This window comes from Tupaia chinensis, unplaced genomic scaffold (genome assembly GCF_000334495.1).
Source record: "Tupaia chinensis unplaced genomic scaffold, TupChi_1.0 Scaffold000314_1, whole genome shotgun sequence".
In the NCBI taxonomy this organism is placed as follows: Eukaryota; Metazoa; Chordata; class Mammalia; order Scandentia; family Tupaiidae; genus Tupaia; species Tupaia belangeri.
The window spans coordinates 633,489-647,199 of NW_006159807.1; the positions used below are offsets into that span (position 1 = coordinate 633,489).

General features: G+C 37.5%; 1 pseudogene; it reads right to left on the reverse strand.

The window, feature by feature from the left end:
- Positions 1 to 387: 387 nt before the first annotated feature.
- On the reverse strand, positions 388 to 828 carry LOC102491588 (splicing factor 3B subunit 6 pseudogene; annotated as a pseudogene).
- Between the last annotated feature and the right edge of the window lie 12,883 nt (positions 829 to 13,711).

Genomic DNA, 13,711 nt, shown 5'->3' on the forward strand with positions numbered 1-13,711 from the left:
TCTGTTTATAATATGTATACGAGTTTGCACCATAAAAATACAAGAATTGTGACCATTCATTTTCACACATTCCTATCCAAAAAGAAAAACAAAATGTATGGTGGCCTTATGTGTAGTGACACACAAGGGAACTTCAAAAATACAGATTTAAATTACAAGATAATTTTGGAAATCCATACATTTTTTTCATCAGAAACATTTTCCTTTTTTTGTTTGTTTTTTGGGGGGTATTTTTTGTTTGTTTCTTTTATAAAAATCTACCAGTTTATTAACATATTACGTTCTAGTATCTATCAGAGTTTCAAATAGGACCTTTTAAATCTCCAATAAGAAATCACAATATTCTCTATTAATTAAAAAGAAAAAGAGGGGAGGTGGCAAGGGTAGTCATTCCTGCATTTTAGTCCAAAATGAAAGTGTGGAAAATGTTGATTTTGGTGGGCCTGTGTTGATGCCATATTTCTCCTTGAGAAGCTTCAGCTGTTCCTCCTTCTTCTTTGTGTCCATCTTCTGAAATGCCCTGTTGGCATTATAGTACAAACCCACAAGGTATCTGCTACAAACATAGAATCCTGACAGGTGATCACACATATTCTTGGCATCAAAGATGTCTTCATATACCACATAAGCTGTTCCTCTAGTTTCAGGTGTGTTCCCCACTCTGATCTGACAAATAGGTCTGTATTTCCCAAATATATCATACATTTCTTCAGCTGTGATTTTGTATGGCAAATTTCTTATATACAAAATGCGATTTACTTCAGGTGGAAGTCAAATGTTCGCCCTCTTGGCCGCTTGCATCGCCATCTTGGTGGGCTGATGAGGTTACCGCCGTGGACACCGGGATGCCTCCGGACACTTCAGAGCTCGCTCAGCTTCGAGCATCACACAGTCAGAAGCAGGACATCAACATCCATCATACACATTTTCTGTAAACTTTTTAAAAAACCCTAGTATGTTTTATTATTGAATATATTCCTTTTTAAAAATAATTATTTAACTTTATTTATTCATTCATTTATTTTTAATTTGACCAGAGAGAGACACATACAGAGGGAGAGAGAGAGAAAGCAAGCCACCAGGACCAGGACTTGAACCATGGTTAACCATGTGGGAGTGTCCAGCGCCTTAGCCACCACACTGGTTCCTTGAATATATTCTTGATAGGAAAACAATTTTCATTTTTTCTAGTCATTGGTGAGATGATCTGTCTCTGTACACTTCAAATCTTATATTTCCTTCATCACTATTCCTGAAGCCAGGCCCCAGAGAAGGCTGATAGATATGACCTCTGGGTTCTGATCTTCCTGTCTCAGGGCTGCATGAGTCAGTGCTATGAGCAATGGAAGTATTCTCGGAAGCCATTTCTACACCAGGATGCTTAGAAATAACCTAACTGAACATGAGAGTGACTGTAGACACATAACTAGATCTTGGAAACCAATTTCATGGAATCCAATTTCCCTGAATTAGATCCCTCAAATACTAACAGCTATCCCAAACATACCCACTATCCAATACTAGGGGAAATATTGAGACAAGAAGTTGGAGCCAACTAAAGCAGTAGTTTTAACCAGTTGCATTTAAATATCTCACTTCTCAAAACTTTACAAGCTATATGGCACATAGACATATGTTACTTAGGTCCTACACAAAATCTTGGAAGGGACCCATAACCTGCATTTAATTGGAACCATGATAGGCACTCAAGAAATCATCTTTTTCTTCCTTTCCCCTAGCTGTTCTAAGACAGTGCCTCCTAAGATCCTGTGCCCTTCACCCAGTCAGAGCTGAGCTCACAGGATGTGCTCAGCCATGCTTCACAACCACTGCATTTTACTTAACGTGCTTGACTGGCTTAACTACACTTTGAATGGTTTTTTATTTGAAGTAGGCACAATTTTTAAAACTAGAAAAGTGGACTTGATGTTTGCAATATTCTATCTGGCAGGATTTCTCAAAATGTGGTCTATAATAACCATACTTCTGAGAACAAAAGAGCTGGGTACTGGCTTTGGAATCACATATACCCCATCTGAACGATGCCCTCATCACATATCCAACTAACACATCATTTACAATGATATGCCATAGACCCAAAGAAAGTTATTGTAAGCCTTGGTCACATTCTGTTTTCATCTCAAATGTATGTTGGGTTTGGATTAGATTTCTTTCCTAAATAGAAGCATTAAAAAAAAAAAAAAAAAAAAAAAACCTGATAATGTCAAAAGACAAAAAAGGCTAAACTCAAGGAAACTAAAAAAAAAAAAAAAAAAAAAAAAAAAAGGAAAGAAGGGAGGGAGGGAGAGAGAAAGGAAGGAGGAAAGAAAGAAGAGAAAAGAAACAAGGAGAGGAGCTCCTTCACAAACATTTATTATATTTACTTATTAAGTATTTTTCAAAAGATAAAATATTTCCATAACCTTTTCTACCTAGAGTGCAAAAGTAGAAGGCAGTCCTTTCCTGGGACTTGATGCTCTTTGTTCTAAGCAAGATTCTAATAAATGCACACAATTTATAAGTGATACTTTGAGGACTATCTCATGGAATTTAAAGCAATCCAGGATTTAATAGCAATCAACAGAATCAAAGCAAAGTGAAACTATTATGGCTGAACACACTGGAAAAGTGGAGTTTGAATTGATGCTGCATATTATTCATTTTGACAAGTGCAAACTCACATTGAAGATAGCAGGAGTAGAGACGGGGACTGCAAGGAAGGGTAATACAAATGTATTATTAACACAGAAACAAATCTGACTTTAAACCTGGCGTGTTTCGTGTTAGTAAGAATAACAATAAGGCTTTGAATCTCATTGTACTTCACATCAGAAGTAATCAAAGAACTCTCAAATTTCCATGGGAGATATGGTGGTCAGTCTACATTAGTTATATCTTCCAAAAGAAACCAATTACCAAATTAAATGTGGATATGTCAGGGGTGAGTACAAACAGGTAATGTCAGAATGCACTCAGACCCTGCCAAGTATGGAAAGTAGAGCTGCATTGCTCTCCTTCTCTCCTGCAGAAGGCCCACCAGGCAGCTAGTCAGAGATCGGCCCTATTTATAGTGCAATGTGGCACTGAAGACACTTCCCATGCACTGGATCCCCGCAAGTCTCTGAGCCTTTATTTTGGACTAATAGGGAGAAGCCCTAACAAAACATCCCAGAAAATTGCCTGTGATTGGTGAGGTCCTGTAGACTTTGGCAAATAGTCCGGTAAGATCAAGACTGCAGAGATACAATCAGGATTCCAATGCATGTGTCAGTGATGTGTTCTGGGCCCACCTGCCATGTGCATGCACAGCCAGGTGTATGTGCATTTGTCTTACTCTCACAGTCCTCACATGAGCTGAGCCCCATCATTGTCCCCATTCACCATCTGAGGAAACTGAAGAAAGACGAGGCTGAGGAACTTGAGAGGGTTACATCTAGGTGATGCCAACACAGAGGCAGAAAAGGAAGAAAGTTAAACCCACAAAAGCAACCCTTTAGCAAACACTCATATTTTATTTACTTGCTCACTGGATCCACTGACTTTTCAAAGACTTTCAGATATAGGGTCCAACTTCCCAGGTTCTAAACTCCCATGGTGCTCATCCTCTGTCTCCTCACTCCGTTTCAGTTTCTCCTTAGTAAGACCTTTATAAATACAACTGCTAACCTGGTGTCCAAAACAAAACCAAGCAAACGGTAAAGAATGTGCTGTGAATGCTCCTACCAGAGAAACCGCTCCTGCCAGGGGACCTTGCCGTGTGTATTTTATGCAGGAACGTCCACAGCCTAATAAAGAGTTAAAGTGGATGTTGGGAACCACCGTGGCTGTCACAGGTAGCCATTATTCTAATACCACTGCTCCTCCTGAATTAGTGTCAACTATGTAAGCCCAAATTTATATTAGCATAAATATTGAGGAATGTGTAATGCTGTGCTGTATTCTTGATTTATAGGAGGACAAAACAAAACAGATAAATCATTTTCCTTAAGTGCCATGGTAATACATCTCTAAATAACCAGCCCCTCAACTCCAAAGGCACTAGTTTCTTCTTTATCCACATTTGTAATTCTCATTAGTATCCCATAAGAGATATAGCACCAGGGGAGAATAAAACCGAATGGATACCTTGCTCTTCAGGTTTTCAGAGCAGCATGAATAAAGCAGGTCTTTTGACTTAATTATGGAAATGTTGTGCCACTAAGGCAGGAGTATCAGAATGTCAGGAACCAGAATTTCATGTTCATTAACATTGAGTTACATTCATTCAGTGAAGGTGGAGAGCTTAAATTGATTAGCTTTTCATAGAAATGTTGAAGCACAGAGAGAAAGGGAGAATATTTCATTGAAAGCGCATCTTTCTTATCGGCTCTTGAAATCTGATTTTCAGATCCACGAGGAGTACATTGTTCTTTAAGAATTAAGAAGGAGAAGTAATTATCAATAATGCAGTCAGCTTGTGTATGTCAGACAGATGGGTCAAACCACTTTTAAAAAAAATCAATGAGATGCAAAGTATGAATTTGTATTCTAATGGACAAGCACAAATAAAGAAGAAAAGGAGGCATGGCATAGCCACAGTACTAGACAAGGTTTTCTAGGTAGGTCTAAACTTTCCCTCAAGACACTTCTTAGCTTCAAAATTTACAGTGGAAAAGAGTGAAGAAACTACAGTCAGCAGTGAGCTAAATTTTCACCAGCTTATAAACCTTTTGTTAAATATTCAAGAATTTCCCAAACTAGTCCTTAAACTGTTGGTAGCTTAAATTGGCTATGGTGGTATGGAAATTGCCAAACATTATGAAGCAGGCTCTCCTTAACTTTCCACCCCCAGAGTCATTTTACCAGTATGCCACTGGTCAAGTCCTAGTTGTATCCAGATGTATCCTTAGCCCAAATCCAAAGTCATAGACTTCCTCACCCACACGTTTAATATTGAGCCAAAAATGTATTCATTGTCAATACAGTGACTAGGAAGCTTGCCACTTTGTTTAAAATGCATTGGACCATGTAAACACTGCCCAATAAAATGTGACTCTGTAAAGAATTACTGTCTGGAAATAACTACAGCCTGGGGATTAGAGGGTGTTAGCTTAACTTCCAGGTCTACTGCTCACCAGCAGGGTGGCCTTGGGCAATTTGCTTCACCCTTCTGAGTCTCCTGATACTATCTACCCTACCTACTTCACAAAATTGTTGTAAGGATGCACACAAAACCATTTTCTTTTCATTTAATTGTCTTATTTTTTTTAACCACTGTACATCTCCACTACAAAATGAATCTTCCCAGCACAAATATACTGCCTATCAGTCCAGTCAAAGACCTTACCATACACATTATTGTCAACAGAGAATTTCTGATTTTGTGTTTGTTAAATGTTTTGCTTCCCCCCTCCTTGTTTTCCTCCTTCCCACACCCATTGCCCACCTTCCTTGCACACTGTCTCTAGTATCCAGTTGCTCTCTGTGGTTTTATACCTTACAATCTTTCAGTTCTTCCATAGAGTGCCAACATTCAGTATACATTAAGTGGGAATATACAATGCCTCTCTGTCATAATCTGGCTTGCTTCATTCAGCATTAAATCTTCCATATTCATCAACTTTCTATCAAATGCCAGGGTTTCACTGTTGTTTTGTTTTGTTTTGTTTTTGGCTGAATAGTATTATACACTGTGGAATAAAACCATTTTCTAAATTGTGTGGCACTGAGACAAGACTAGGAAATTAAGAAAATTAGCAGCATATTGTATTTTGCCTTATTTTTTTATTTCCTACTCATGCCTCATAATTCACCTTCTACCATTATGGATGACTCTATTGCCTTGTGTTCTGGGGCTGTATATTGACTCCCTGACTGTCTTGTTAGCTCTAATGGGCAGGAATTACATCATGCACTTTTTTTGATGTACCACATGCAGAGCACAGCCTTATACACATTGTAGTGCCCCCAAACCTCACTTACATGAGGGCTTCCTACTACAAGGAATAAATAACAAAGAGCTCAGCAGAACCATAAAGAAATTTAAATACCACTGAGAAATTTTTTTCTGTCTAAGCACCTTTATTGATCCTTCTGACCACAAGTTTCCTCGGATGTGATCTTTGAATCATCTATAGCTTCTGCTTTAAACCACTCCTTTAAGTTCAGTGTTTCTTGAAGTTTCTATGGCCCAAATGCACAGGTTCTCCCATCTATATTGAATTATTAGGCCACTGGAAAAGTCATGACATCTTTTTCTATGCAAAAATGCATCATGATTTTCCTGAAATGTATCTTGTCCTAATGAGTGTTTTTCTTATTATTAATTTACAACCCATAAAAAGAGCACTCTATTTTCTTACTACAAAATAGTATGGTATAATAGAGAACATATATAAGATTTTGGACTCAATAGATGAAGGTTCAAATCCCAACTTTACCAGTTATTAACTGCATGACATCAAGGAAAATTATTTCACTACTCTGAATTTCAGTTTTCTAATCTACAAAATGAAAACAATAAAGTGAGAGAATGTATGTGAAAATGCCTAGCACAGCACGCACGAAGTTCCCTCTATACATATTGTTCTTCCAGGGATGCTTACAGCCCTTACAGCAGTCACTCAGGATACCATTGGAGAGGTTTAAATACATTTGCCTTCTAGCCTGTGGTTGGCCAGGTAAGAAATAAGCTTTCAACTGGGCAAAAAAACTGAGGTAAAAAAAACTGAGGTAAATCATTGTCTATTGCTGTTTGGGAATAGTTCAAGAATGCTGCCTCTGACTGACCAAGGTTGAACTTGATCCTTCTAGCTGCCACTGGCTTTCTGGGTTTGCATTTCTCTCTCTCTCTTTCTTTCTTTCTTTGCTATTCATTAGTTCAGCAGATATTAATTACATGCCTACAGGAGGCAAATACAGGTTTTGTGCCATATTTGGAAGAAAAGAATTTAAAACCGCAGAAACAAAGTTACATATAAAGTGAATATTTCTTAGAATGCAAATAGAAGACACCTTGAATCGTGGATTTATTCATCGCATGGTAAGTCAGGACCTGGTGCCTAGTAGGCAAAGTGTGAGGCTCCAGGAACAGAGTTACAAATGTGATAAAGTCCCACTCAGGTGGATCCTGCAGCCTAGTAATTTTCAGACAATGGTAAGCCTTTTCTGGCATTCCCAGAGGGCTACGTGCTGATGGCATTTTTGTGATTGGAGGTCCTTGAACACCAGCACACTTCCCTGTTTCCTCCCTACTCTGGACCAGAAAGAATCCAGACTCCTGTACACTCAGTGACAATCTACTCTCTCAACTTCCCTCTGGAATCAAAGAGAAGACTGCCTACCCTGTAGGTATCAATAGAAAAATTCACAGAATTTTCTTCTCAGAATGTTGGTCTTCATTTATTGATGAAGACATGGGGTCCAAAAAGTGTAGCAATATTCTCAAGGGGAGACAGAGTTATCATTCTAGCCAGTATTAAATCCAGTGTCCTGCTTGGGCTTTAAGGCAAGAAAAGAGAAACTTTACATTTCCCCAGGGAGGAACTTTGGCAAGCCAGTTCTCAGTGGGCCTAATTAATAGTTAGCTGTATTTATTACCTTCTTGCCCCTATAAAATTCCATAGTTGTCATTTTTTGGTTGTGATGGTTGGCTGTTTCTTCCAGGTTTATCTTTAAAAAACAAACAAACAAACAAAAACAGCAGATGGTGTAATGGCTATGTCACTGGACTCCCACATACTCGACCATGGTTCAAGTCCCAGACCCAGCAGCTTAAAATTCAGGCTGAGTGCATGTGCGTGTATGCCCAAAATTCTGAGGAAAGAATGGAGGAGAAGAGATTGCAGTGTGGTCATCCCCCACTGGGAGGAGTGATTTCTCACTTTCTGTCTCTGTCTGGTGAGCACCCGTGCCCTATAGCAGAAATACCTCTCTCTCAAAACAAACAAACAAAAGCAAATAAAAAAACACTGAGATGCAAGAAAGAGTTGCATCTTTATAAGTGTTAAATATAAACCAAAATTAGAACATAAGTCTTGCATTCTTTCTATTTTCATCTTATTTCTCTCTTTCTCTCTGCAGAACATAAGAGTATGCATCTACACAGCAGAATTCAATCTTACCAAATTATCATCTTTTTCAGGTTTGAGTATAGAGTTCGGGTGTGTGTAACAACTGAATCTTCTATCTTAAAGTGACAAGGATTAGTCATGAGATGCTCCTTGAAATATTCATCAATGTCTAATGCATGCAGGATGTTGCTTAACATTCAGGACAATATAATCTTGCCTTTTCTTGAACGTTGCTTTCGATTAAATGGCACTGGTATTCAAGAAATAGAAACAATGAGCCTTGAAAACCCATATATATGATAGATATTGATTCCATTTTAGAGTAACAGCAAACCACAGTACTGCTGTGAAATGATCACATTTGGGTTCGAAAGATTTAAAGAATGAAGGCTAGGGAATTTTTTGTATGCTCAACATATTGCATCTTTGTAATAGGAGAGAAAAAGCATGTACAATCGTGGCCGAAAACATCAATGTAAATGTTATTATGCCTTCCCAGTTCTCAGTCACACTGGCTGCTGACATCTCTCAGTGTCGGTTGATCGGCAGTGGCAAAGCAGATCCATTGTCTATTGGCTCACCAGTGTCATATGATCTCCCTGTCTGCACCCACGTAAATCACCCAGGGAACCGTTGTGTGAAATCATTCCTACGTTGCTTGGTGAATCTGCGGTGTGACAGCTCACACCAGAAATATATAGGACACTTTCAGGTCACATTTGCACTTCCCACAATCCTACAGGAAACTGAGGTTTCTGAGCACTTCGGGATTCACATCCTTATTGTTTCTAACCCTCACATCAGGTTTTGTGGGCTTGGCTCACTCACCACACGTCACCTTAATCTTTATCTGCTCGGCCTCACTTTGCGTCTGGGTGATGTCTCCTTTCAAGACTTCATGATGAGCGTCATGCAGCAGCTCAAACTGCCTTTCCAGTTGTTCTTTTCCCCAGTCTGGTAAAGAGCTTAGCAATGCATTTCAGTCTTTGGATAATTTATGTGGTAAAGATGTAACAAAATCAGAACTGGAAAAACATTGAGACATCTACTTAGCTAAAAGAAAAAATACTACAAACCACATCCCAAAGTTGTTAAGAACAACATTTCTCATCACAGATTTCTTGTTTTCTCAATACATAATAACACTTTCATATGCTGATAGTGAGGGTAAAAAAAAAAAAATAGTATAACCTTCCTGGAGGACAATTTGCATTGTCCTAGATTAATAATTTGCAATGTATGCAAAAATGTACTTACAGGGCTGTTGAACCAAAGTTATTTATAATAGCAAAATAGCTACTAGTAATTATGTGTATTTATAATTGTTACATAAGTTTACATATTTATAATTTTCATAATTACAATGGCAAAATAAATAAACAGATAATGGGTAAATGGATATGAAAATAACCCTGATGTTTGTTCAAACATGTAATACTCCATCATAATAATTCAATATTTTTGAGATTAAGCTTGTAATTCTAGAGTACCTTTCTAAGCATACAAAGCCCAGAATGTATTCATAAATTTTATTTATTTCTCTTGCTAAATTTTACAAATTTAACATATTTTGGTATAGCAAATGCAAAAACAAAACAGTATGAACAAAGTCAAAAGACAAGCTGAAGAAAATCCTTGCAATATACATATTGAAAGGTTTATAAGGAGTAGATTTATTTAAGAAAAGGTAGGAGGAAGAGAAAGAGAAGAAAGATGAGAACAAGAAGCAGCAACGGCAGCTAATAAAAACATAGACAAGGAATCTAAACAGATATTTCATAGAAATCCCGTGGCCAATAAACAAATAAAGGGATGACTGGTTTCACTAATAATCAATGAAAAGCAAATAAATACCCTACTCAGAGGTTTTGTATTTAGATTTGTCATTTAGACTTGGAAAATGATCAATTATATTCAGCAATGGCAAAAGTGACTGGTTCATTTCTCAGAGCATTTGGAAACACCTCAAGTAATACACATGGCCGGAATAACCTAAAATAACAACTGCTTGCATTTATTGAGTGTGTAGTATGTGCTCAGACTAAGTCTTTGTACACATTATTTAAGTGTGCATTACACATTTAATCCTCATGACCACCCTCTGGACAGCACCATGAGCTTCACAATTCCAAAAGGCACTCTGCAAAGCAGGTCCCGACTATGAGGTCAGACTTTGTCTTCACTTTTACACATGACAAAATCGAGTTCAGGAAAGGTTTTGTAACTCTCCTATCATCATAGCACTGGTATGGCAGTAAATTACTAAGGTCATCAGGAAAGTTGTGATGTATTTTTGCATAGGAAGGAGCCTCGGTTTTCAGCATTTGCCAATTTCTGAGATGTGAGTACTTCCGCCATGGCTGATCTCAAGCTACCAACATGAAGTCACTGAACTTGGAGTTGAAAAATGTAAGTATATTCGGCTTCCATGTGCCAGTCTCAGCACATCACAGTTTGTAACTGCTAGAATTGAGATACAGGGGTCAGCAGATGACATAATGGTTATGTCGCGGGACTCCCAGGTAATCGACCACTGTTTGAGTCCCGAACCTGGTGGCTTAAAACTCACACCAGGCGCATGTATTTGCAGGCCCAAAATCCTGAGAGGAAAACGGAAAAAGAATTGCAATGTGACCATCACCTCCGGGGAAGGGGTGGGGGGGGATTTCTCGCTTTCTGTCTCTCTGTTTCTTTGTCTCTACAGTGAACACACACATCCTATAGCAAAAACCTCTCTACAAAAATAAATTAATTAATTAATTAAAATTAAAAAAAGAACTAAAATCCAGATACAGATTCAAGCACTTTGGATACAGATTCAGATACAGATACAAATTCAAAGCACATGCCCATAGCTATGGTTTCTACTTCTAGGACTGCACAAAATCTACAAAATACAAATGACCAGAATTATATGTGAAAGAATGTTATTATGGAGAAAAAACTGAAAGTAAACTAAAGGTTTATTTAATAGTTAGTTATTTACTGAGAACCTATTATGTGCCAGTAACCACGTTGGGGTTAAAATGGTGATAAACGTGATACGGTTTCATAGAACATATATCCAGTGGAAAGGCAAAGGTGAAGATTTGGATAAATTGTAATTCATCTAATAAAGAGTATTATGTAAACGGAAAATATATGTACATACATACAGTACAAAAGATGCAACGTTAGAAACCTCTAGCATAAATTATTTCATATGACGTTTTCTTTTTAAAAAACTATGCAAATATATCACCTTCGTTACTAACATTAAAAATGAGATAAACATTATGCAACTATGTTTGAGGTTATGGTTTTTTAAAAAATAGGCTATGAAACAGCATCTGTGGTTTAAGTCTCTAAAAACTAGATTTACCCAAGAAAAACATCTGCAAAGATACATGCTGAATTGTTAGCAGAGGCTGATTAAGGTTAAGGAATGTTTTTGTCTTCCCCTTTTTGCGTATGTTTATTTAACAAATTATTCACTATGAATACATATAGCTTTTGCAAAAAAATAAAAATAAACAGTATAAATTATTTTTAATAACTAAAAAATAAATAAAATAAAGAGGAAAAAGTCAACCAAGAAGACCTCTTCATTTGGCCACATAAACAAACTTAGAGCCATTTGTCTCCATAAATCCAGTAGAAAGAGCATTGGTGGGGTGTCTGCTGTCCCTAAGAATAAATGTAGGTGGAGTCTATTTGTTTAGAAGTACCATGATTACAGGCAGAAATGTTCTTCCTTCTATCTGGGGGCTCTCCTTCATGTCGTAACAGCACCGTGAGTTAGTCCAACCCAAGAGAAAAAAGTAAGAACTACATAAAACTACTTCTTCCACTGAAAATCACTGTCAGGTTCAAATAAATGCATACATTTACACATATCTCTCTGCTTCTACTTATCTTGCCAGAGGTCAACCTACAGTTTATAGCCATACCAGTATGACGCGTCCAAACCATTACAATTTTTATAAAAATACAATGCACCATTGCACACCAGAAAAACAGCCACCCGGTAAGGGGGAAAAAATTCAATAGCATTAGGATTGCTCAACAAACCAACAAAAGCCAGGAAATTCAAAGTTAAGTTTTACACTCCCTCCTTAATGCCACACTATTGTGAAAGCGAAATAAAAGGCACAATGGAGTGTGTTAGCGGTGCCATGTCAGCAGTAACAGCACTTCCAGGCTTTTATTGACTTGTGTCATAACCTTCACATTCTATAAACAGGGGATTTCGCTTAACACCTGGGTCCTTTAAAAGAGAAATATCTCCTGGAAGCCTGGACCAGGGAAACCCAAAGAGATTTCCTAGTCTCTTAGGTACACACAGTAAATCATTACAGAGAGAGGAAACAGATAAAATTGTTGTTAATATTACAGCCTTTCTGGCCTCTTGGGAAAATAAATAATTACAACAAAGAAATACTATTTACTTAGGAGACCAGAAGAGACTCCTGAGTAATCTGGTCTACCAGCTAATTATTAGATACATTCTCAAGCAAAGCTTTGCATTTAGGGAATAAAAGTATTGCTCAATGGTACTTAAAAGTGCTAATAGTTTAATGTCTCTTTTCTTACCATTTGCCAAATACAGCAAGGCTCTTTTTGAATGATCCATGCCTGAATAAATTGCAATTCTAAACAATTCAAGGAAGACGGAAACATGTTTAAACTTTAAAAATAAGCATAATTTCATTACTGTGCATAAAACCTGGACCTTGAAGTTTTTAACCTTGGTAGGAAGAGTTTTTAAAGAAAGTTAGCTAAGTGAGTGTCAAAAAAAAAAAAAAGAAGAAGAAGAAGAAGAAAAGAAGAAAGAAAGAAAAGTAATATGTTTTTTGTGAATTAGCTTGAATGAGGTTGTGAGAGAGGAGCAGCTCTCAGATACCCTGGTCACAAGAGTTTCCTTCCTATGAAGAAGGCCGGAAATCTCAGGAAGAGGGTGTGGAAAAGCCTCATGGCTCTGCCCACCCTGCAGAGCCACCTCTGTCATGATGAGCGCTTGAGACTCTAGAAAACCATAAGGTTTTTAGCCATGAAATCTGAAGTCAACCAAGGAATGATTTTTGAAATCAAGGTTGTTCTTCTGGTAACAAAGAATAGACTTTAATTGAGTGAAAATAATTTCTAACTTTCCTATCTTTGGAACCTGCGCTTGAGTAAATTTCACTAGTCAGAGTGAATAACTGCTTACTGCAAGGCAAATTCTTGCTATGACCCTTGGCTGTCAAAGGATACATAATGAATAGAATAATAGTTCCAGTGATTGAGATGCCTTAAATAAGTTAAAGGAATTTTCTTTTATTTTGAGATGTTTTTCTGAAAATCAGATAATGAACATGTAAAGGTATCAAATGCTTTGGTGGCATCTTTCAAAAGGATCATATGTTTTATCCTGGCGAATAGATTTCATGATATTAAACTATTTTTGCATTGTTTGAATAAATATTGCTTCATTGACATGCAATTGGCCAAAATTCAGTCCCATGACCATAAATAACCAAAAAGGAGCCTGGGGAATGTAGATTGTGTATCCCTCCCTTGGTTAAAAAAAAAAAAAAAAAAAAAAGGAAAATGAGTTTGGTGAATAGGTACCTTGTATTTGCAACACCAGCCAGGCCATCTCTGGACCCACAAAAAACACTCTGTGCCCAAGGAGGCATTCC